Consider the following 24,336-nt stretch of genomic DNA (forward strand, 5'->3'; position numbering starts at 1 on the left):
CTGGGGAATCGAACCCACTAAACCAACAATACATCTTAGCATTGCGGGTCTAGTCTCTAAACCGCTCGGCTACCGTGACCCCTTTTTTACAATCATTATTTTCTATTGTTTATCCGTTTTGGTGAGTTCTTCGTTAACCCAAAAGGAAGCGAGATTATTGCCAATTTCTGTCATAATGTTTCATTATTTTTTTACCTAATTTTCGACTTAGGGTTGGATATTCATATTTATAATAATTAGCCTTGAAGATGACCTAGTCCCTACGCCAATAATATTTCTTCATTATGGATTATTATTTTCAATTTCTAGTTCAGAAAATTTTATAAATGAATGGAAAATTAGTTTTTCCAGAAGACTATTTTCTCCTTATCACTCTTACCTGTTCTTAGACACAGTCTCCTTACTCCTAAAAACAGGAACCTCCAAGTATCGCCTCGCACATAACCACAGACAAAGAGACAGACCGACCGACCGACCCAAAGATCAATGTGATGTTGATGATGACTTCACCAGAAGTGGGGTGGTTTTAGATTGCGGATTTATTTATGGCTTACGATGGTGATGACGTAATAAAACTCCTTTGTCGGCACCTCTAGCAATAACGTAAAGCTCTCTCTACTTACTGCCACAGCATTTCCGACCAACCAACCCGCCCGAACGACCTCTCTTTATTCTCTTCTTCGTCCTTCGTCTTCTTCTTGTTCTTCTGCTTCATCCCATTTTAACCTTTTCCTATTCACATTTACCTCCTATCCATACTATACTCTTTCTCTCTTCGTTTCTTCATGGCCTCAACCAAGACGTTCTGAACTTGCACCTTCTTCCACTTCTCCGAAATACTTTCTATCTTGAAAAAAGACCAAGTTATAAAGAGAAGTTTTATTTATTATCTTCGTACTCTACGATATAAAACTTTAACGCTCGTCCACACTTTTATATCTATTTACCATTTTCTTTTATAAAATTAAAAAAAATGTTTGAATGAATCCATCCTTTGAGCTTGTATCATTTTTTGTATTTATTTATTTTTTGATACTTTTACTAAATGATATGGACGTAAATAATATCTCAATAAAAATAAAAATCAAGACTGTATAGTGTATATTCACACGACCTTCGTTGTCCCGGAGCCCTGATTTGGGGTTTCGTAGTGTGTTAAGTCTGCGCCCATTAACCTATGGGTGCAGAATAGGTCTCAGGAGCAGAGACACTGAGCAGTGACAGGCGGAGGAGTTCATCACGGGCTATTCGCCGTGGCTGACTGCAGAATTAATCCGTCAAGGCCGTGGGGCTATAAGAATAATTGTAGGACTATTTACTGGCCACTGCAGGCTCAGTAAGCACATGCATCGCATGGGCCTGACAGATGAGGCAGCCTTTTGTAGGTTCTGTAAGGAGAAGGAGGAGGAAACGGCACTGCACGTGTTGTGGCTAAGGATGTTACTTCTCGGGTAGGAAAAACCAAGGCCTGGTGAGCTTTACCCAGGAGCCGATCACCAGAATTAAGAGTCTGATTAAAAGGACGAGCTCTAGAGTAGTGGTAACCACAATAGATCCAAGGGGTCGCTGTGGCGTAGGCCTTAATAGGCCGCCCTAGTTTAATCTATTTATCTATACTCATACGAATGTTTCTTAAAGAAGCTGAAAATGAAAGATGACTACATTTTCAGTTCCAGTAGAAAGATGAAGTAGAAGATTCGTTTTAATCAGCGTTTTTGCGAGGGAAGGGGGCGACGTATGTCATCTGGATCCGCGCATGAACTGGCTGCGTATAATCCGGATATCGCTGCATAATTGACCTCTCATACATGTTCAATAACTTTTCTAATGACTTTTCTCGCTTCCATACCCTCCTCATTATCATAGACAACTTCGTCGTGTCTTAAATTAAAGCTTTCTCAAACAGTAAGATTTGCAACCAATGTGATTTGGAAGTTAAAACTGTATTTAGAGGTAATAGACATCTTCTAATTCTCGCTCCTTTCCGCTTATAAACGGAAGCTGCCGTATATTTTAATTAAAATGTCTAAATTGACTCATTTTATGGCAAAAAAAAATTACTATTCCACCTTTTGATTGTCCCGACAAAAAATTCATTTGTTCACTCTTTTTTTTTAGCACGGTGGCCCCGCCCTACCAATTTTAGACCAACAAATTATACGACCAATTTACCTTATTAAGGTGTTTTACACTGCAGACGGCGTTCCACTTGTTTCTACTTAAATTTACACTTTAATTACCTCTAAAAGTTAATTATACTTTAGTCTTTACCACTCTCCTCTCCTGGTCAAGTAAATGCTTAAAACAATGTGCTGAAACTTATATCCGGTTTTTTTTGTTCGGTATCCGGTATTCACTTCTACCCTTCTCTGATTTTGCGTTTCCCCACTCAGGTATCACAGAATTGAACCCAATTTAGTTTTAACAATTCTTTTATTGCATTTCATTAAATTTAATTACGCTAAATAAGCAGAGATGGACTAATTTCAAAGAATAAGGGTCTGTAATATATTATTTCATTCGCATTATTATGAAATAATCAAATTAAATAATGTAATCCATGGATTAATTGTACATTTCATTACTTCCTCTTATGGACGGAAGTACTCGAAATTTTAAACGGCAGACGGTTTTACCATGCTGTAGAATGTGTTGTATTATTATTTAAATGATTTAAGGCGCGTCAACATCTAAGGCTATTGGCGCCCGGAGCTTTTTTCCAGTGCCCTGTCAGCCTGCAGACAGTGTTCTCTCGTTACAGACAACACTGTCCATCACCAGGACAGTGAGCTGTAAGAAGCTCCTAGGAAGAGAAAATCTTAAGGGTTAGCAGCTGGATTCGAACCCGGAACCTCCGTGTGGGAATCCAAAAACGCTAACCGCTTAGCTAATCCCTTCCCTGTATTATTGTTATTATTATTATTATTATTATTATTATTATTATTATAGAACGTTAAAATCAATTCATTAAAATCAATGTGTTTCGTGCAGCATTTAAAAAACAAAAACAAATAATTTTTGTTACTGAAACTTCTAAATCCTGGGAATATTTTGCATTTATTGTTATAATTTGAAATTGATTTATTAATCAATCAGTGGATTCCAAATCAGGAAGCCTGATGACGGTTTTCCATAGAGGTATTCACACTTTCAGTAGCCTATAATGGGCTCTCATCGCTAGTTGTGGGCGTGGTCTTATGGGAACAACGGATATACTTTATGTACACATCCTTTTGTTTAACTTGTGTGTAGTTGTGGAATTCTTTAAAAAAAAAAAAAAACCTCACATACAAAATAGTAAAGTAATCGCCTATTTTTTCAGGCGGGGCTTAACGTCCAACTACCTAATTAGGTGTCGTGGACGGAGGCGACTAGCAAACATACTTTACTATAAATTTCTCATATTAACCATTAAATAAAATCCAAAGGCTAGACACTGGGGAATCGAACCCACTAAACCAACAATACATCTTAGCATTGCGGGTCTAGTCTCTTAACCGCCTAACTTACTTTACTATAAATTTCTCATATTAAACAATTAAATAAAATCCAAGGCCTAGACACCGGAAGAATCGAACCCACTAAACCAACAATACATCTCAGCATTGCGGGTCTAGTATCCTAACCGCTCGGCTACAGTGGCGCCTTACAAAATATTAATTCAAATAAAGTAATATTATTGGCAACAACCACCTTTTATTTTAATCAGATCTCATTCCACACTTTTTATGGAACCACATTCATCTACCCTGGAATTCACCCTCCTAGATTACCATAGATAGCACTGCCCTAGGTTATTGCCGGGGCTCAAATTCATTCACCCAGTATAATGTGGTGCCACTTTTACTATATCGCCTGAGGCAGGTATCAACCTGTTCAGAATACCTGATGACGCCACAGAGCAGCCACAAAACATCTTACTATTTATTAGAAGAAAAATAAAGGTGAGACAACCAACCACTAATAACGGTAATAAATTATTAAACTGGAACTTTATTTCTATTATAAATGAATAACTTGATAAGAATGATGCTGTATAGTAGTAGTTTTACTCATTACAATTCTCTATATATTTACGTTTACAAAAAGTTACCTCGGTCGGTTACCTGAGTCAGCTGTCTACAGGTGTAAATTTTGTGTGTGTGTGTGTGTGTGTGTGTGTGTGTGTTTTATTTCATTTATTATTATATAGTTTTTGTCCATGTTTATGGTAATTATTTCCGTTTTTGACTGAACGGGTTTAACACCTAGCAGTTCTGGAATTTTGAGTTTAGAAATTTCCGTTTTTGACTGAACGGGTTTAACACCTAGCAGTATTCTGGATATTGTGTTTAGAATTCCAGTAGCTCGTGATATTACAGAAGTCTTAAAAATCAAAGTGCTTATTAAACAAAAAAAAGTCCTACTTCTACTTTTAAAAGTATTTTTGGTTAAACATTTTTCTTGGAAATTATTAAGAACGAAAAAAGTATTACTTCCGCAAAAACATTAAAAAAAAATTCGCTCCAAAAAAAGTGGTTACTTCCGGATACCTTAAAACTTATCGTTAAGTGGCTGAATATCAAGGACAAGCTGGCTGGATTGCTGCTGATTCCTGATTTTGAGGTTACTGGGGCGCCTGGAGCTTTTTTCATCAATGCACTGCCGGCCTCTGAACATTGTTTCTCTCGTTACAAGACAATGTGTCCATCAACGGACCGGTGAACTGTAATAGAAGCTCCTTGGGATGAGGAAATCGTAAGGGCCCCAGCCCAGCTAGAATTTTAATCCGGAAGCTTCTTCACTCTTTCATAAAACTCTAAAATGGGCGGGCCCCCTTGTTGATAGGATAGAAAGGTGCAGTTTGTTAGAAATTGTGGGTAAAACTTACGTGTGATCGGGCCCCCAATTTTGGTGAAGATGACCTGAATAAAATGAGAAAAGTTGATCTAATCGACGCAGCAAACATGTGTTTATTGTTTCCCTGATCGATTTCAGACCTTTGATTCACCATCAGAAGTTGATTAATCAGTTTGTTGTCTAAAATACCCATAATAGACTACTGAAAGTGCTAATACCTCAATGGAAAACCGTCGTCAGGTTTCCCGATTGGCCATGCGGCGGCCAACGACGCTTTAAGACGACTTGGCGTGGATTGAGTGGGAGTTGTAAGAGGCTCTTGGATGAGCGGATTAGTATGAGGAGCTAGGTTTTTTTTGGAATGAAATTTCAGCTAGCCAGAGATTTGGCTAAAGAAGAAAATGAATTAAAAAATTTTCAGGGCATCGTGGATGGTGAGGTTAGATTCTAAAAAAAGGGAAGATTGAAGGTGCGCAGGATTTTGGATTGTAGGGATTGAATGCGGTGTTCGTAAATATCGAGTAATTCCGTCCATAAAAAGATGGTAATGAAATGTTCAGATGTACAATTAATCCATGGATTACATTATTTAATTTGATTATTTCATAATAATCCGAATAAAATAATATATTTCAGAAACTCACCTGCTGAAGACTCTTTTACCATATTATTCGTATGTTTTATTCTAGCATCTCCACAGAAAACAATTTTCAATGACCGTACAGTAAAGAGGGGGAAGTCCTTATTTCCTATACTTGACGTCAATAAATAGCCGGAAGTCACTTGGTAAACCGAACAAAAAAGAGATGAGATGCTGTCAAATATCTTCTGTATACTTTGTGTAATTGTCACAATATCAGAAAATAGAACACTAAACTACCTACTTACATAGAGAAAAGCAGTGAGGGTTTTTAACAAAAAAAAAATTGTGGTGGGAAGGAGCTGGTGACACGTTGAAAACATTGTGGTGAATGATGGTGACAATTATACGTCATGAGAGCTAGGAACTACTTTTGCTACTACTTTTTACTGGACACAAGTTAACAATTGCAAATAGCTCCCCGACATAGCAATAATAATTATATTCTAACAAAAATTTCATGTCTGTATGTATATGTGTCTTATTCATTTCTGCTATTGTTGCATTATGTTTGTCTGTGCGTGCAAAGTTTTGAAGCGGATTTTTTTTTTACATATCAACTTTGAGTTAAAGTTTTTCAACCACCCTATCACACAACCTAGAAACGGTATCTTTTATTATTATTATTATTTAGGTAGGCATATAGTATAATAATAACTCTGCATAATACAATAGAGTACCCGGAAAAAAGGGGAGGTAGGATACCCCCTGCAGAGATTTTCAGCAGGGGGACCTCCTGGAGAGAGTGGGTAAAGAGAGGCTTTTTTTTTTATTATTTTGTTACAAAACTCTTTTACACAGAACATAGTGTTTGTATAGATGTGTAACAGCCGGCATTTTTACATCTCACTCTTGATCTGTTTGTATGTCGGTTTCTATCACACCTTCTTGCTCCCCATATCGTCCTCTGTTTTTACCATAAACACATACTCCGGTCCAACTGGATATGTATACATATTCATGCACAGTGTGCATGAATGTCATGTATGAAGGTTTTCATGTTGTTTGCGTTGTGTGCATTACAGCGTGTATATGGTATACATGTTTGTTCAGTTTTAATTTCTACACACGGCTAGATCACACCGTGTACTCTCTTTCTTCGTATCTCAATCTTCTTCTTCTTTTTTTTTTTTTTGCTGCTGAATGTGTAACAACAATAATATTTTTTAAAAAACTGGCTCCCAAGATCTCTCTACAAGTGGGTGGTTTCTTGAAAGGAAAAAGTACGTGCTTACGATAAGGAGATGAATAACTACGTGAAGAAGAAGAAAAAGAAGATAGAGTAAGATTATGTAAGAGTTATGGGAGCAGAATCTAGAATAGGCTAGCTACCAGTTTAGAAACATCTTCATCTAAAAAAATTTAACTTTAAAAGCTTTATATTTCTCCTTAAACTTTCTCCTCCACCTCCACCCAACAAAAAAAAAACAGTAAAGTAATGCCTATTTTTTTGTAGGCCAGCTTTAGCGATTAGGTGTCGCTAGCGGTATTCTAGCAAACATACTTGTAAACTATAAATTTCTCATATAAACCATTAAATAAATTGTAAGGAGCTAGACCAGGGAATCGAACCCACTAAACCAACAATACATCATAGCATTGCGGGTCTAGCCTCCTAACCGCCTAACATACTTTAACTACGAATTTCTCATATAAACCATTAAATAAAATCCAAGGCCTAGACACCAGGAATTGAACTCATTAAACCACATTATACATACATTAGGAGAGCACCAGACCCCTCCAGATTCGCCCCATTGCCACATATATCTGGTAGGATTGGTAATTATTTACCATAGGAGAACAACATAGTTGCAATGATTCATAATTGGTTATTAATACATTAATAAACAGTTCACAAGATGTAGTAAATAATTGGTGACAGTTACCTTGAGCAAAAAAACAAAACAAAAAGCAAAACGAGTTAATAGACATAAGAAATTTGTAAAATAGACATATACCATTATAAATTTATCTTAAACCAACATGTATGAATGCAATTATATTTTGTAATGGCTATTTTACACGGTAATTTATTATCTACAAAGAGAACGCCTACTTATTAGAGCCAATGGAGGGAGGTGGCGCTGTAAAAGATAAATAAAAGTAAAAAAAAAAAAATAATCGCTACCAACTTGATAACAATGACTTATTTACACGACTACATTATTATTCTAAACAAGCTACCTTGATATACAGCATTTTTAAGCTGACAAAAAAGTTATATGTAGTTATTAAATTTAGGTACCCCTTTAGCCGAGCGGTTAAGAGACGTAGACCCGCAATGCTAAGATGTATTGTTGGTTTAGTGGGTTCAATTCCCTGTTTCTAGGCCTTGGATTTTATTTAATGGTTAATATGGGAAAATAGTGAAGTTTGTTAGGCGGTTAAGAGACTAAACCCGCAATGCTAAGATGTATTGTTGGTTTAGTAGGTACAATTCCCAGTTTCTAGGCCTTGGATTTTATTTAATGGTTAATGAGGGAAATTTAATAGTAAAGTATGTCAGGCGGTTAAGAGACTAGACCCGCAATGCTAAGATGTATTGTTGGTTAGTGGGTTCGATTCCCGGGGTCTAGTCGCCCCGGTTTATGAAATTGGATGTAAAAACCCGCCTAGACACAAATAAGGCTTTACTTTACCCACTTCCTAACAGTTATTTATTAAAACTAACTGGTAGGGCAGTTTATTTAAAGGATTAAATCTACAATTTTTTGGTTTTCCTAATTTTCAACTTTTTCTTACGATAATTTATTTTCTAGTAAGTTTCTTTCAGGCTTTTTTTTTGTTTTCTCTCGCTTGCTCTTGTCGTTCCAAAGAAGATTAAGTTATATATTGCTTTTACTGATAACAAAAGAAATATAGTTATATACATATATATGTGTGTGTGTGTGCCTTTGTGAGCCACTAGTTGATAACCTTTCCATTTACAAAAACATTCTTCCTTATCAAAAGTGATTAATTCTTGTAATTTATTGATTAGTAATCAGTTTGTGATAAGATAGTCTGCTCTTTTTTAACTTATTTTTTTTTCTTTCTGTCCCCCCCCCTCTCCTGCACGAACTGTACAAAAATATTCAGATAAATATCTTTTTTGATAAATAACTTAAACTTGATAGATGATAAGTGAATGGTTGTTTTTTAATATACAGGGTGTTCATTTTAAGACGGCTCAAATGCATTTCATGCTTAAACGGTTGATCTGAGCGAAAAATGGTAGAGGAAATATTTGTTGCCCGTCACCTCTAGTTTCAGAATATGTGACTTGATTTTCGATTCTTGCCCGCATACGCGACTGACGCGCGACCAAAAGTGAGGGTTTGCAGTTGACCCCATTTTCATATACACCGTTTTAAAGAGTATAAAAAGTTATGAAAGAAACCGGAAACCACAATTCGATATCTTCAAAATTAAAGGTGCTAGGCCATTTTAAAAACTGTTATTTATTAATCATATTTCAATTTTTTAACTTGTTATCAAAGAGAAAGAAGAGCACGCGATAGTTCATTTTTATGTATTTTTTCATCTCCTTTCTACTAAAAATATTGCCAAGGCAGTAAAGCTAGTATTTTTCTTAATATCGGGAAATAAGTCGTTTTCCGAGTGATTTTTCTAAGAAAAATCAAATGTTAAGAGCTTTAAATGTTCTCAAGCATACACAAAATGGCTAAAAATTAATTTTACATCTGTTACAAACAAGAAGGTTTAATAATTATTTGGCAATTTTGGGAGAGTTACGTTTAATTACCAAAAAAATTGGAAACCACCTGCCTCATATTTAAGTGATCAATATCTTTCATGTAAAGGATCAAATTTATTCCTTAATTAATCAAATAATGCACTTTACACAACTTCTGAAGCATGTACTGTGCCTTCAAAGGAGCCTTCACTGGCTCGCAAGCCAGGTTAGCCTGGAGGTTATCAACTGTTCTCTGTATCTGAGGAGGCACCTTTGAAGGCACAGTACATGCTTCACTAGTTAAGTAAAGTGCATTACTTGATAAATTAAGGAATAAGTTTGATCCTTTACATGAAAGATATTGATCACTTAAATATGGTGCAGGAGGTTTCCAATTTTTTTGGTAATTAAACGTAACTCTCCCAAAATTACTAAATAATTATTTAACCTTCTTGTTTGTAACAGATGTAAAATTAATTTTTAGCCATTTTGTGTATGCTTGAAAACTTCTAAAGCTGTTAACATTTGATTTTTCATAGAAAAATCACTCGGAAACCGACTTATTTCCCGATATTAAGAAAAATACTAGCTTTACTACGTTGGCAATATTTTTAGTAGAAAGGGGATGAAAAAATACATAAAAATGACCTATCGCGTGCTCTTCTTTCTCTTTGATAACAAGTTAAAAAATTGAAATATTATTAATAAATAACAGATTTTGAAATGGCCTAGCACCTTTAATTTTGAAGATATCGAATTGCGGTTTCCGGTTTCTTTCATAACTTTTTATACTCTTTAAAACGGTGTATATGAAAATGGGGGTCAACTGCAAACCCTCACTTTTGGTCGTGCGTCAGTCGTGTATGCGGACAGGAATCGAAAATCAAGTCACACATTCTGAAACTAGAGGTGACGGGCAACAAATATATCCTCTACCATTTTTCGCTCAGATTAACCGTTTAAGCATGAAATGCATTTGAGTCGTCTTAAAATGAACACCCTGTATATATGTATTTATTTTTGTAAATAATTTAAAGAATGATTTGTCCAATGATAGGATTCTGTAAATAATTTTTTTAAACAATCTTAATTTTTTATAAACGAAACAAATCCCCAAAACATGGAAAACATGTTTAATGTTTAAAAATATGTCCCTAAAAAACATTTTGCTCATGCTTAATGTGAAAAATTCTATTTTCTTTCGGTTAAATAGTAAAACTATTAGGAGGATTCTATAAATAAAATCCGAGGCCTAAAGACCGGGAATCGAACCCAGTAATCCATATTAACTTTGCAGGTCTCGCCTCTTAACCGCTCGGCTACCGTGGCGCCTAAAACTATCAGAAAAACATACTTAATTGATCTCCTAAGTCTCATGCTTTGTGGGTTTTTACATATTGCTTTGTGGGTTTACGTGTTTTTGACACTAGTGAGCTTTTCAATGTTGGTTCAATTATGCACCTAAAAACAATGGTGGTAGTGCCAGCTAGTAAAAGTATATGTTAAACATTTACCCCGTTTTGATGATTGCTTGATCCAGGAATAAGCGTGAAGTTCCCTGAGATGATAGTGAGAGAGAGAGAGAGAGATAGTTCTTGAAAGAAAGTGAAGTGGAACCCTAAGAGATGCTGTAGATAATTGCAGAAGGCATACTTCCGGTGGAGTGTACAATTCACAGATCTTCACAGACTTAACTCTCTCTCTCTCTCCCCGGAAACGGTCATCATATAACTGTTAACAGCTGCAGTGCCTGGCTGCAGTTAGCTAACTAACTAACCTTGGTGCAGTCCATCTTAAATGAGGCTAGAGATTTGTACCGATAAGAAGGAACCATTTTGTTTTCATCTAAAATATTACAATTTTTTGTTCAAAATAATGAGAAATGAAAATAAGAATTTAATTTCTTTTTAACTTAAAAATAAAATCGATTATTCTGAAAAAGTTACATTTCGATTGTGATAGTAAAATATGTATATAAAGTGGTAGCGCCGCGGTATGGATTGGCTATAAAAATCCATATTTAATTAGAGAAAATGGTATAAATTAATATTTAAAAATCCAGAATTTCTGTGCCCTATAGAGAAACGACAAAGTCCTAAACGCCCTTAGGCATAATTCCACTCTTTGCAAACAACATCAAAAAGCTTATTTACAAAAGTGACCAATGATCTTATTGGTTGTTGACCATTATTGTGCTCCTTCTAAGGTGTGGAAAAGTAGTATTTATTATGGTCCAAAGGAACACAAAAAAACCTATATGAGCTTTTTTGTGTTCACACAAGCTTGGTGCTTAGGAAAGCTGTGGCTGCCCTTCACACGCTTTCTAGTAAGCACAGTTGGTCGATACTTAAGAAAGGTGTGACCAACTAAATAATAATAATAATAAAAGGGAGATTTTACTGTCTATTATATATAGTTTCAACAATTGACCTAAAGGGATTTACTGTACGCCCTACAAGTTTGAGAGGGCCACAGTATAACTTCAATACAAACAAGCCCCATGATACTCTGTGTGTTGGCCGTCCCTCTCCTTGCCCTTTCTAAGGGCTCCAGGGCGGTTCTTTTCTAGTTCTATCTTTCTTCACTCAACAAATCTCCTCCTAAAGTTGTGTATATTGCAAAGAGTTTACAGTTGGCAGATCTTTGAATGGGCACGGGCTGCACAGAAGTTTGAACTTATGCACTTTTCTTTTTGAACTTACAAAGCGCATATGTTCAGAATCCTTATACTTCTATTGTTTGCCACCAGTTCAATGGAAAATCTACAGCATCTATGGAGTCCAGTATTCCAAGGTTCGTTTTAAATATTCAATAAAGGTTTTAAATATTTAAGGAGGTTAGGATTTATACTAATGCGACATTTTAGTGCGACTTAAAAAAAAAAAGTACTTATGTACGACTTTACGACTTAAAAAAAACTGGATGTCATTAAGAATTTAAGTTGTTACAAAATTCGGAATTTGGAGGCTATTATTTAAGTTAAAATCTAGGGAATTGTAGCAAGAACGAGTCATGTGAGTATCCATTCAAGATTTTATTTTAAACACAATAAATCCTTTATGAAATTACCTATTAAATTATCAGCTTCGAAACTGATAACCTAAACAGAGCTTATGATTCGCTCATATTTCACAATTTAAATTAATAGAATTTAAGAACTAAAAAAAAAGAAGAAATTTAAAATTAAATTAAGTAATTCTTATTACTGAAAACTCTACAGTAGCCGCACGGTTAAAGGCGAGACCCGCAATGCTAATGTGTATTGTGGGTTAGTGGGTTCGATTCCCAGTGTCTAGGCCTTGGATTTTATTTAATGGTTAATATGAGAAATTTATAGTAAAGTATGTTAGGCGGTTAAGAGACTAGACCCGCAATGCTAAGATGCATTGTTGGTTTAGTGGGTTCAATTCCCAGTGTCTAGGCCTTGTATTTTATTTAATGGTTAATATGAGAAATTTATAGTATTAACCCGCAATGCTAAGATGTATTGTTGGTTTAGTGGGTTCAATTCCCCTGGTCTAGGGACGTTTGATTTTATTTAATGGAAACAAAAATAGGAATTACTGTTGCTGATTTTACTATTTTATAAACATATGTAGGAACCATAGAAGCGGAAAGATAAAAAAAAAATACGTACACTCTGTAGCTACAATGGCTACTGACAGAGAGAGGGGAGGGAATTAGCACATAGAGTTATAATCGCGTAGGTAAGCTGATAACAATGGGTGATGTTTAAGCAATAAACACGGCCTCCCAGCTAAATACGTATAACAGCTACAAAAAAATAATCTTGTTTCATTATCAAGATCTAGATGTTGAGGATTGCAGGAACCCAGCAGTTGCCGTAAGCTTTATACAATTGTTTGTTTAGTGCAGGGTGCGGCCCCTGCCGCCCGCCCAAAAATCATATTTAATCACAAAGTGAGTTGTAGGGTTATTTTTTTTTTTGTTTATATTTATTTATTTAGACACGCCTATTTCTCCATTCCAGGTAGCATTTGTGTTTAACCTAAATATTACCCATGACCACAGACAATGTTCGCAGTATGTACTTCCGCTGTTTCTCCCCCCCCCCGGTGGCAGTAATCCCTCCTGGAATTGTGAGAGAAGTAGAAAAGGATTAATGAACTAAAAGGCGATATAGTGGAGACAACCAATACCCTTGCTTGTAACAGTAGTTGGCAATCCTAAGTGGAGGGGGCACACTAGCTGTATATTTTTCTACTCTTTCAATTCTGCTTTTTTTCCTCTTTTGTTCTCCCATAGTTTTGTGTCTCCACGGTTTGTCCCCCTTATGTTCTTCACCTCATTGTTCAGAAAATCTTGTGCCGAGAACAATGGAGTAGGCGGAGTCTTATTTTTTTGATATCCTTGGGGATATGTTTGGTGTTTGTTGGGAACTTTTTTGTTTTTAATCAGAGATTTTATGGTTTCATAGTTTTCTTTTTGGTGCAGAATTCCATGAAGTGTTCATAAAGCAAAGATTTGTCAACTGCCTTGATTGATTTGAACTGATTGATTCAATAAATTCAACTTCATCATGTTATATTCTTCGGCTAATCAGGAAGTTTTGAAAGAATTCGTCGTAGTACTCAAGTTTATTGGTTTCGAAGTTTCATTCATCATCAGAGATAGATAAATCAGTTGGCTGTAGTGATTTCGACTTCACTCATGTTTCCGTCAAGGCACAACTTTTTAATCAACAAGTGTAGTGCCGAGATGGGAACATAAACGAAATCGAAATCACTGCATCAAATTTAATTTAAACTTTGCAAAGTGATTTCAAAAAATTATTAATCTACAACTTATTTTTCTGGAAACCTTTTTTTTTTTTTGTACCCAGGAATTGATTGACTGAGGGTACTTCCGGGTACTGAGGGGTGGGGGAATGGTTAGATTTCTGTGATTAAGAATTTAAGTATAACTTAAACGTTTGGAGTTTGGGACGCCACGGTAGCCGAGCGGTTAATAAGAGACTAGACCCGCAATGCTAAGATGTATTGTTGGTTTAGTGGGTTCGATTCCCCCTGTTCTAGGCCTTGGATTTTATTTAGTGGTTAAAATGAGAAATTTATAGTGTAAAGTATGTTAGACGGTTAAGAGACTAGACCCGCAATGCTACAGGAAAAATCTGTTGTTGAGATCTGCTGAGTCCCAAAATTTCATTTATATATATAAATACTCTTTTGGTCGTGTGTTCAGCGTAAATGACAAGAACGAAAAATCCAAAACTTAATACGAGTACTTTAAATTAGAACCGCTTGGACTCGTTAAAAAGCTATTGAACAAAATCTGCCAATCAAAGTTTCACTCTTTTGAGTTCACTTATAAACTTCACATGCTCACAGCAAATAAGGTGTCCACGATAGCCGAGCGGTTAAGAGGCTATAGACCCGCAATGCTAAGATGTATTGTTGGTTTAGTGGATTTGATTATTCCCCCGGTCTAGGCCTTGGATTTTATTTAATGGTTAATATGAAAAATTTATAGTAAAGAATTTTTGCTAGTTCACGCCAGATTTTCATTTCTTTTTATTGGTTGACTTTCAGCTAGAAAGTGGTTTCAAAACTTCCAGACATGTTCAGGGATGATTGGGATAGAGCTAGTGAGAGTGGGTATTATTAAGTTTTAACTTTCTTTGCTTTTTTTTTTTTTTTTAGGGTGTTGGTTCTTTGGATTTGATTTTGGTGGCACTCTGAGCGCATAAACCACACCATTTTCCTCATTCATACACACGGAGAACATCCCCAAAACCGGATATTAACTCTTAAAATTTCGTAGATCCTCTTAGTAAAGAAAATTGGTATATTATTTTTCAATTCATATTTTCCCGATCCAGATCGCAAGTTACGATCGCAGCACTTCCGTTTACTTAGAGGAAGTAGGGGAGGGGGGAAATGATCATCAGTTAAGCCAGTAGTTTTACAAATTCTCTTCCCACCTGTTATTATTATTTTTTTAAAAAAAAACTGTAACATGAACAAAAGCGTTGGAGTAAATTATACTTCGTTTATATAATATCACGTAAGAAGTGAACAAAAGGTTATTTTTAAAAAAAATTCTATATAATTTTTTGTTTTTGTTTTACTGTAGCTTAATAGACATTATTTAATATTGTAATTAATTTTTTTTAAATAATTTCATAATTAATAATTAAGTCTGATTATAATCTCACATGAAAACTTGCGTTATAGTATAATATTATAATTTTTCCTTATAATATCTTTAATATTATACTTTTGAGCAAACTGGGGAAGGTCTATCATACTGTTGACATATTCTTTCCATAAAGTTAAGTTTAACCTTTTCCTTGTTACAGTTTTTATAAGTTATTTAGATTTTTTTTTATAATTTATTTAAATTATTCATTGTTTTTTAACATATTCATTATTAACATTACGTATCGTTTTTGACTAAACTTTTTCTTACTATTAAACTGAAGTAAATCTGTTATTAGAATTTGTAAAACACACACAGGATCAACAAAAGGTCCTCCTCTCCTCTTTGCGTAGATTGCGATTGAGGAGGAGGATTTTAAGACAATATACGAGGGGGTCGTTTGAAAAGTCCGTGCAAAGTCAGAGAGATAGCACCACTGGCGCGTATCGAGGTTATGTTTAGTTAGTAGCATCTCTTGGAAGAACACACACCAAGTTTCAGCCAGATCGGTCTATTTCTTTGTGATTGGCATTCGTTTGAATCGAGGAAGTCGAGTGATTTTCAAATAAATGGACGAAAAAGAATTTCGTGTGTTGATTAAACACTACTTTATGAAAGGCAAAACGCCTCAGGAGACTAAAGAGAAGCTTGATAAACATTATGGTGACTCTGCACCTTCGATTAGAACAGTTTATAAGTGGTTTCGAAAATTTTCGGAGTGGCCATATGGGCACAAGTGACGCTGAACGTTCTGGACGCCCTGTTGAGGTTACTACTCCAGAAATCATTGATAAAATCCATGATATGATGATGGATGACAGAAGAGTTGAAGGTGCGTGAGATTGCTAGTGCTGTGGGCATCTCGAATGAACGGGTACATAATATTTTGCATCAACGTTTGGACATGACAAAGCTATTCGCAAGATGGGTGCCGCGATTGCTCACGCTTGACCAAAAACGAAATCGTCTGAAGTGTTGCAAGGACGACGGTTTGCAGCTGTTCCAGAAGAATCCGCAGGACTTTAAGCGTCGTTTCGTCACTGTGGATGAAACATGGATACATCACTACACTCCTGAGACCAAAGAACAATCTAAACAATGGGTTACCAAGGGGGAATCTGCGCCAAAAAAGGCGAAGACCGTTCCTTCGGCCGGAAAGATTATGGCGACTGTCTTTTGGGATTAGCATGGAATAATCCTCATCGACTATCTGGAAAAGGGTAAAACTATTACAGGTGCATATTATTCATCGTTATTGGACCGTTTGAAAACCGAGCTGCAAGAAAAACGCCCACGATTGGCCCACAAAATACTCCTTTTCCATCACGACAACGCACCAGCTCACACCTCAGCAGTTGTGGTCGCAAAGTTAATGGAAATAGGGTTCCAACTCGTTTCACATCCCCCCTATTCTCCAGACTTGGCTCCCTCGGACTACTATTTGTTCCCCAATATGAAGAAATGGCTGGCGGGAAAAATATTTTATTCAAACGAGGAGGTGATTGCAGAAACGAATGGCTATTTTTCAGACTTGGACAAATCCTATTATTCGGAAGGGATCAACAAACTAGAGCAGCGGTGGACGAAGTGTATAAGCCTAAAAGGAGACTATGTTGAAAAATAAAAAAGGTTTACCCCAAAAAATTAAGTAGTTTTTATTTTTGCACGGACTTTTCAAACGACCCTCGTAATAATGATATGTCCACGTTATGTGGTAGAAAGGAAACGAATGTTTGACGATGTATACAGGTATTTAGATGCACCATTTCGCTACGAAGACGTAATATTCTCCACCAACATCCATTGTGCTTAAATCTGTATCTGAGCTAGCAAAGAAATATGAGTGTATTTGAATGTTTACAGCCGATTAGAATGAATGGAAGAAAATGATTAGAGAAGGATTACGGTGATTTTAATTTAGGTTAAGCAATAAGGATGACAGGAATATAGAGTACTGGGTCCATCCATTAGTTGTAAGTTTTCTATGTAAATAGTTGTACGAGGTGTGGCCATTAAATAACGAGACAGCTATGTAGCGTAAAGCCTTCTCTTTTGATTGCAGCGTCTCACGTGTTTTGTAGACAAAATCTGTCTGACCGGAACCGTCCGTTTGTGTAAGAGGTGTTTTAGTTTCGTTTTGCCGAAAACATGATACTACGCACATGTAGTAGGGCAACGAATTGTCGTAAAATTTCACATCAAAAACTGGGTAAAACCGCTACTGATGAAACTTGATCTTTTATTAAAAGAAGTTTATGGCGATGAATGTTTATCACGAGGCGCAAGTTTTTGAGTAGTTCAAGTGGTTTCCAAGATGGCCGAGAAGACGTCGGAGATGATGACCCGGGCGGGTCGCCCTTCCACATCCAAAAACGGATGAAAATATCGGTTTATAATTAATCAACATTACTACCGCGTGAGGTGCTTGCTCAACTCCGTGAAAGAGTAAGGAAAAAAAACGACCCGATTTTTGAGGAAGAACAAGTCACCGGGGTTCTCCATCAAGACAACCGGCGGCGACCGGCTCACACTGCATTGTCGTGCCAAGTACAACATCCTAGCTTTTTTGGCCATCCGCCTTATTCGCCTGATCTGGCGCGGCCCCATGTGACTTTAGATCTGTTCCCCAAAGTCAAATCTACATTAGCTCTTTGCGGCTAGGTGGGTTAAAAACTATCCCACCTTTTCCTTAGCTTTTGATTTTTTTCTTTTTTTCTTATTTCGAGAGTAATGATTATTTGAGAGGGATGATTACATATGTAAAATAATGGAAATGAATGTTTATTTCCATTTTTTTATAATAAAAGAGATTCTGTGCAACTAGGGCTTTTAGTTTCTTTAAAATCGTATGCCTCAAAGAGTTCAAAGGAACACTCTGTCAGTTTGTTGAAGCTGTGAAAGAAAAAGCGGCATGCGTCATGCAGGAGCTCACAGAAAAACACTTCCAGCACTGTTTCTGAACAATGGTAAATTCGCATGGAGCGTTTTTAGGGATAGGGGAGGGGTGTATATTGAAGGTGATAATAACTAAATATGTACAAAATTTAAAATAGAATGTTTTACAGCATCAGTCTCGTTATTTAATAGCCACACGAGGGATGAATGTGTGAAGCGAATGTACGTACAGTGGAGTCTCGGTTATCCGTCACGTGACCGGGACCGGACATGTGACGGATAGTCGAATAGACGGATAATGGGAAAAAACAGGAAAATTTCCAGATTCTTTTGTTTAACGTGTATAAAACTTTGTATTAATTGGTATACATATTTTATACGTTTATACGCTTAAGCCTTAAAGGCTATCTTTCATTATTCAATTCATTCTATTGTGTATTAAAATTAATGAATACAAAGTCTGCGACATCTAATCGGTTTTGTGGGCGGTTTTGTTTGTGGTTGATCTTTTAAGGGAAAAAACCCACAAACTGTCGAATGATGGACACGAGTATGGACCTAAAAGACAAAGGGAAAAATCTCAAAGAAAGTTTTCTTTTTAAAATAATTTTTTGGGTTTTTTTATTAATTTTTAAATACTGAGGAGAGTGACGGCGGTTAATTGGAATAGACGGATAAAAGGGTGGCGGATAACCGAGACTCCACTGTATTTATAAGTAAGAATGGAGAGTGAGTGATATTCTAGTGATAAGCACCTAGATGATGCTGGCTGTATGGCGAAAGCGAATTTCAGAAAAAGGAAACAAAGAGAAAAAAAAGAAAGACGTGGCCAAAACAAAAACTACATGACTTTTTAATACGCCAACTTCCGGTATAACAGTCCTCAGAGTCCAACTTCCGGTCTAACAGTACTCAGTCGTGAAAAAAAAAAGAAAAATAGATTTCAATTATGACTTAATGCGAAGTATGAGGAAGAAATAAATCCATTAGGAGACTTAAAAGAAATAAATAGATGAAGCTGAATAAATAATGAAAATGGTCAACGCAGAAAAAGAAAAAGAATGTCAAAGAATACCAAAAAAAAACAGGAGTTCAAAAAAAGTTAGAAATAAAATAAAATCAAGAAGGACCCAACACACACACACACACACATTCACAAAAATAACGAAGTTACAGAAAATATAAAAGAGTAGTAGTTTGGATACAAATCCGTGGGAAAAGAAAAAAAAAGTTTTTTTGGGGGGAACACTCTAGTGTGAGATAAAGAGGGGAGATCGATCGGTATGGACATTTGCATCTGGATCGCCCACTAGCGTCAAATGACAACTTCTCTACTTGACGCTGTCAACTGACTGTGGTGGTGTTTCAACAGAATGAATGAAACAAAAAGAAGCAAAACGAGAACAAAAAAAATATACGATATAAAGTGAAGGAAGTTGAAATATATATATATATATAAACTGAACGGTTTTGTGCGCAAGTGTGAGTGAAGGAGAGAGAGAGAAAAAGAGAAGAGAGAGAGGGGGATCATATCGAAGACATTTTTATTTTAGTACACGATCTGGCGATAATAAAAACGAAACACTGAAAACAGACTGACAGACAAACATTTTTCTAAAAAAAAAAAAATAAACAACGAAATAAGAAAAGAGTGGGGATTAACTCAGTGCTTAGCGTCTACTAAATTTCCAAAACTGGGGAAATTCCGGGTTTGAATCCCCCAAGCTGCTAGCTGGGTGTTTCCTTCCTTCTTCCTTAGGGAGCTTCTTACGTACAGTTCCATTGTCCCGGTGACCAGTGAACACTACAACAGTCCGGAAGCCTTTCCATTTCATGGAATAATAAAGCCGAGCGGGTGCTAAAATGGATCCTTCAGATGTTCACGTGACGTGTCGAAGTTTTTTAGATTATGAAAAAAAAAAAATCTCAGAAAAGTGAAAAAAAAAGGCTATTTAATACTTCCGGTAGTGAATTTTCCTTTGAATTTGGTAATTGTGAAATTGGAAAAATCAAACCAAAATGATTAGATTAGATTGTGACAAAGAGCGATTAGATTTAGATTAGATTGTGGCAAAGTGCGATTAGATTACATTAAATTGTGAAAAAGGGCGATTAGATTACATTAGATTGTGACAAATGGCAATTAGTTTACATTGGATTGTGACAAAGGGCGATTAGATTAGATTAGATTGTGACAAAGGGCGATTAGATTAGATTGTGACAAAGGGCGATTAGATTAGATTGTGACAAAGGGCGATTAGATTACATTAAATTGTGAAAAAGGGCGATTAGATTACATTAGATTGTGACAAATGGCAATTAGTTTACATTGGATTGTGACAAAGGGCGATTAGATTAGATTAGATTGTGACAAAGGGCGATTAGATTACATTAGATTGTGACAAAGGACGATCAAATTACATTAGATTGTGACAAAGGGCGATTAGATTAGATTGTGACAAAGGGCCGGTCTACCAACAAGGAACACAGACAACCCAAAAGACCTATTGTTCCCCGCCCTATCGTCACCTCTTAAGAGGCATCGGGTACTCCAAATCCGGCTATAGATTGCTGGATAGCAGTACAATAAACTAATCAAGAAGTGACAGGACACTATAGGAAGCAAATCGCCTCAGAGCACTGAATAAACCTAGAGAGTTCTGGTAAGATGCCTCAATCTCCGAGAGGGAAGCATTTAACCTCCCCGAAGAGGAGGGACACTAGTTTTCAGAATAAACGGGGGACACTCCTCTACAAAGTGCCGCATAGTCTCATTGGACTCCACCACAGCCAGCCCAGATTGGCGACTGTGTAAGGCCACATTTGAGAAGATGGTACGCTAAATTCGCATGTCCACTCAACCAACCTGAACCAACTGGTGGGTTTCGGGACCTGCTGAAGCCATTTAAGCCGTTTTAGAAAGGCCTAGAATTCCGTTAGCCTGACTTAAATCAGCTCGGGATCTCCAGCGTTTCCGGTGAAGCCAAAATGATAGGCAATCCTTGTCAAAATGAGATACGCGGACAAGCGTTTACTGCATCAGCTTCTAAAAAAATAAAACAAAGTAGTTCAATAGTGCGAGATTACAAATTAACTTTGTACAAATCGTTAGAGATCCCCCCCTCTCTTCCACGTGCCACAATTGGCCAATAATCTTCTTCTTCTCTTTTTCTCTATAGACTCTTTAGGGGCATGCGCTTTACTCGTTTCTTTTCTTTTTTTAAAACGTCACCGTTTTCATCCCCCTCCACTTAAACTAACCGGTATTACACGTCCTTCTACAATTACAGCAGCCTGCCTTACTTAGTCTTGCTGAGATTTCCTCATAATCTTTTTCGCTAGCCAATTAGAGAGGAGGAAAAAAAAAAAGAAAAAAAGATCCTCAACCAACTAGCATCCTAAACAGTCAAGAAGCCAGATAACTTGATAGGTAAACTTTCGCGCCAAATATGGGTGCCCTGTTGGTTGTATAATATGGTTGTAGTAAACGCTAGTAGACTTTCCGGTAACCAGGTAGATTGTGATAGTTTCAGCAAGGACGTTGCTAGATCACCTGCTTTTTTTCTTTCTTCATCTTTTTTACCTTTTATATAGTTCTATTTTTAAAATTACCTGTATAAATAAACATGATTTGAAAATTTCACATTATAAGTTAACAGCACTATTTAATTTTGTAAAATATTTATTTGGTAATTTACAATCTATACATATACAAATATGTAAAACTAAGTTACAAAGTAAACTTATAATTTACGTTACAAAGAATACCTACAACTAAGTTACAAAACATGTAAGGCCGAGCGGTTAAGAGGCTAGACCCGCAATGCAAAGATGTATTGTAGGTTTAGTGGGTTCAATTCCCGGTGTCTAGAGACCTTGGATTTTATTTAATAGTTAATATGAGAATTTTATAGTAAAGTATGTTAGGCGGTTAAGAGACTAGACCCGCAATGCAAAGATGTATTGTAGGTTTAGTGGGTTCGATTCCCGGTCTAATGCTTTGCATTTTATTTAAATAGTTAATATAAGAAATTTACTGTAAGGTATGTTAGCTAGACGCCTCCGTCCAAGATTGGATCCAATGTAATTGCTAGTTGGACGTAAAGTCGCCTGAAAAAAATAGTCATTACTTTACTTTTATAAGTATGTACAATAAGTAAATAAGAAAGAAGTGAAGGTATATTTGGTGCGTGAAGAGCTGGAGAATAGAAACTACCCAGTGGTAGCACTCGTTGATGACGATCATCTATAGCGCTCACGGAAGTCTCGGAGCCACTGGCGGTCTAAGCCACGACGTGGTGGATTGTTAGGAATTTAGAGTATAGACGAGGGACTGTGCTGAGAGGATTATAAGAATCAGAAAGTTCAGTATGTGGAAACTAGAGATATTTTGTTTTGCCAAATTATAAGAATGGGATGTTGAGATAGTTGTTAAGAGTAAGGGTTAGTCAAGTATCTGTCGGAGTAGATTTTTTTTGATTAGAATCTCTTTACATATGTTTTGTTTGGCTGAAAAAAAAAATAATAACCCACAGCTCTAGTCCATAAGTTTCTATAGATTTGAGGATAGTATTTGTATCTTTCCGTTTGGGTCCTATGGCCGCAATTTGGAGTGTCATCCAATTAATCTGTAAAGCAGTTTGGGCACGTCTAGGTTATTGCTTGTCTTTTAAGTCTAATGTTGAGGGTTCCAAGAGAGGTGTGCTAGTCTATGAAGAGACCAAGGTACCCAGATCCTGTACAAAGGAAGAGGATTGCTGTTTAAGAAGACAGATAAGGGAATAATGTTGATTTAACGTACCATCCTTGAGCCAGGGCTATGCTAATTTTCTCTTTATCGATCCAAATGTTTAGGATAGCGAGTAATCCTGATTATTCTTAGGTTATGTTACCTAAATGATACCTTCTCAATATTCTAGCTAATATTACGTTTCGTAAATTAACATGAATATGTTATTCACTCATTTACTCTTTGTAAAATTAAAAAATGCGTATCATTATTACATTCTATTGAACAAGGAGTGGGTGGAGGGGGGAAGGAAGGGGGAAGTAGGCGGAAATCAAGTGAATTAAACATACAGACAAACGTGAATATATTTAACCGAATGATTAACTAAGATACAAAAATTTTACAGTTTGCTGCAATTTCACAGCCTGTAAAAGATATCTTTTGTAATTATCTCCTTTTTTTTTCCTTTTCCAGTTGTATTATTTACTAATTGAGATGATTTGAGATATTAACCAACATCAATCACCATAACTTCATGAGAGTAGTTTGTTCACGGTAGAGAAAGAAAATTTACATAATCTTATTTAATCTAATTTTAATTTAAAAAAAGAAATAAATGCAAGAGGTTACGTTATGTTATCTTTTATGTTAAGGTTAGCGTCAAAGCAATTTTTGTTTGAGGAGAATTCGTTAACAGGAAATAATGAATACTTAGGCAAATTTACCATCGTCCTTCCACATTTTTTAAACTTTAAATGAAGACGATAGAGTTTTATTGTTGCTCTATATTAAAATCGCTCATAAAAACCTAGCTACCGCCGCAAAAAAGGATTCTCTCTCTGGTGGTTTTGGGCAGCAATGGAGATGGACATTCTAAAAGGATAAAATCGACTTCAATGCCACGAAAACACCATAGCCGCTTATTGGGCAACTCCTAATGAATCTGGAGTCCTAATTTATGCTCCTGATATCTTGAAATTGACAGTTGCTCATGTTCTTTAGCTCTTAAATTCAACTTTACGAACTTTACGAATTTAATCATCTTGTGGGACGTGTGATTTTACTTTTAGTGGAAAATAGAAAATTGGCAAGGTAGCTTTTCGTCTTTGAAGGTTGAAAAATTAAAAAATGCGTATCATTATTACATTCTATTAAACAAAGAGGAAGTAGGCGGAAATCAAGCGAATTAAACATACAGACAAACTTGAATAGAATTAACCGAATGATTAACTTAGTTACAAAAATTCCCAATTTAAATCCCCCCCAAAAAAGCTTGAATCTGAAGTCCTAATTAAGTTCCTCAAGCTGTCCCGAACAAATAGTACGATTACCTAAAGAGGAAACAGTATTAGGTCTTCCACTACCAGCCAGTTCCGTTCAAGTTTCTTGCACCTA

General features: G+C 36.1%; 1 protein-coding gene and 1 pseudogene across 3 annotated transcripts in view; one reads left to right on the top strand and one right to left on the bottom strand.

The window, feature by feature from the left end:
* Positions 1–24,336, top strand: part of LOC141450064 (uncharacterized) — a 208,720-nt gene that overhangs the window by 107,704 nt on the left and 76,680 nt on the right. The gene's annotated exons all lie outside the window — the stretch shown is intronic.
* LOC141450596 (U6 spliceosomal RNA) lies at positions 22,982–23,081 on the bottom strand (annotated as a pseudogene).

This window comes from Rhodnius prolixus, unplaced genomic scaffold (genome assembly GCF_049639745.1).
Source record: "Rhodnius prolixus isolate KJV_2025 unplaced genomic scaffold, Rpr scaffold_2, whole genome shotgun sequence".
Taxonomy (NCBI): Eukaryota; Metazoa; Arthropoda; class Insecta; order Hemiptera; family Reduviidae; genus Rhodnius; species Rhodnius prolixus.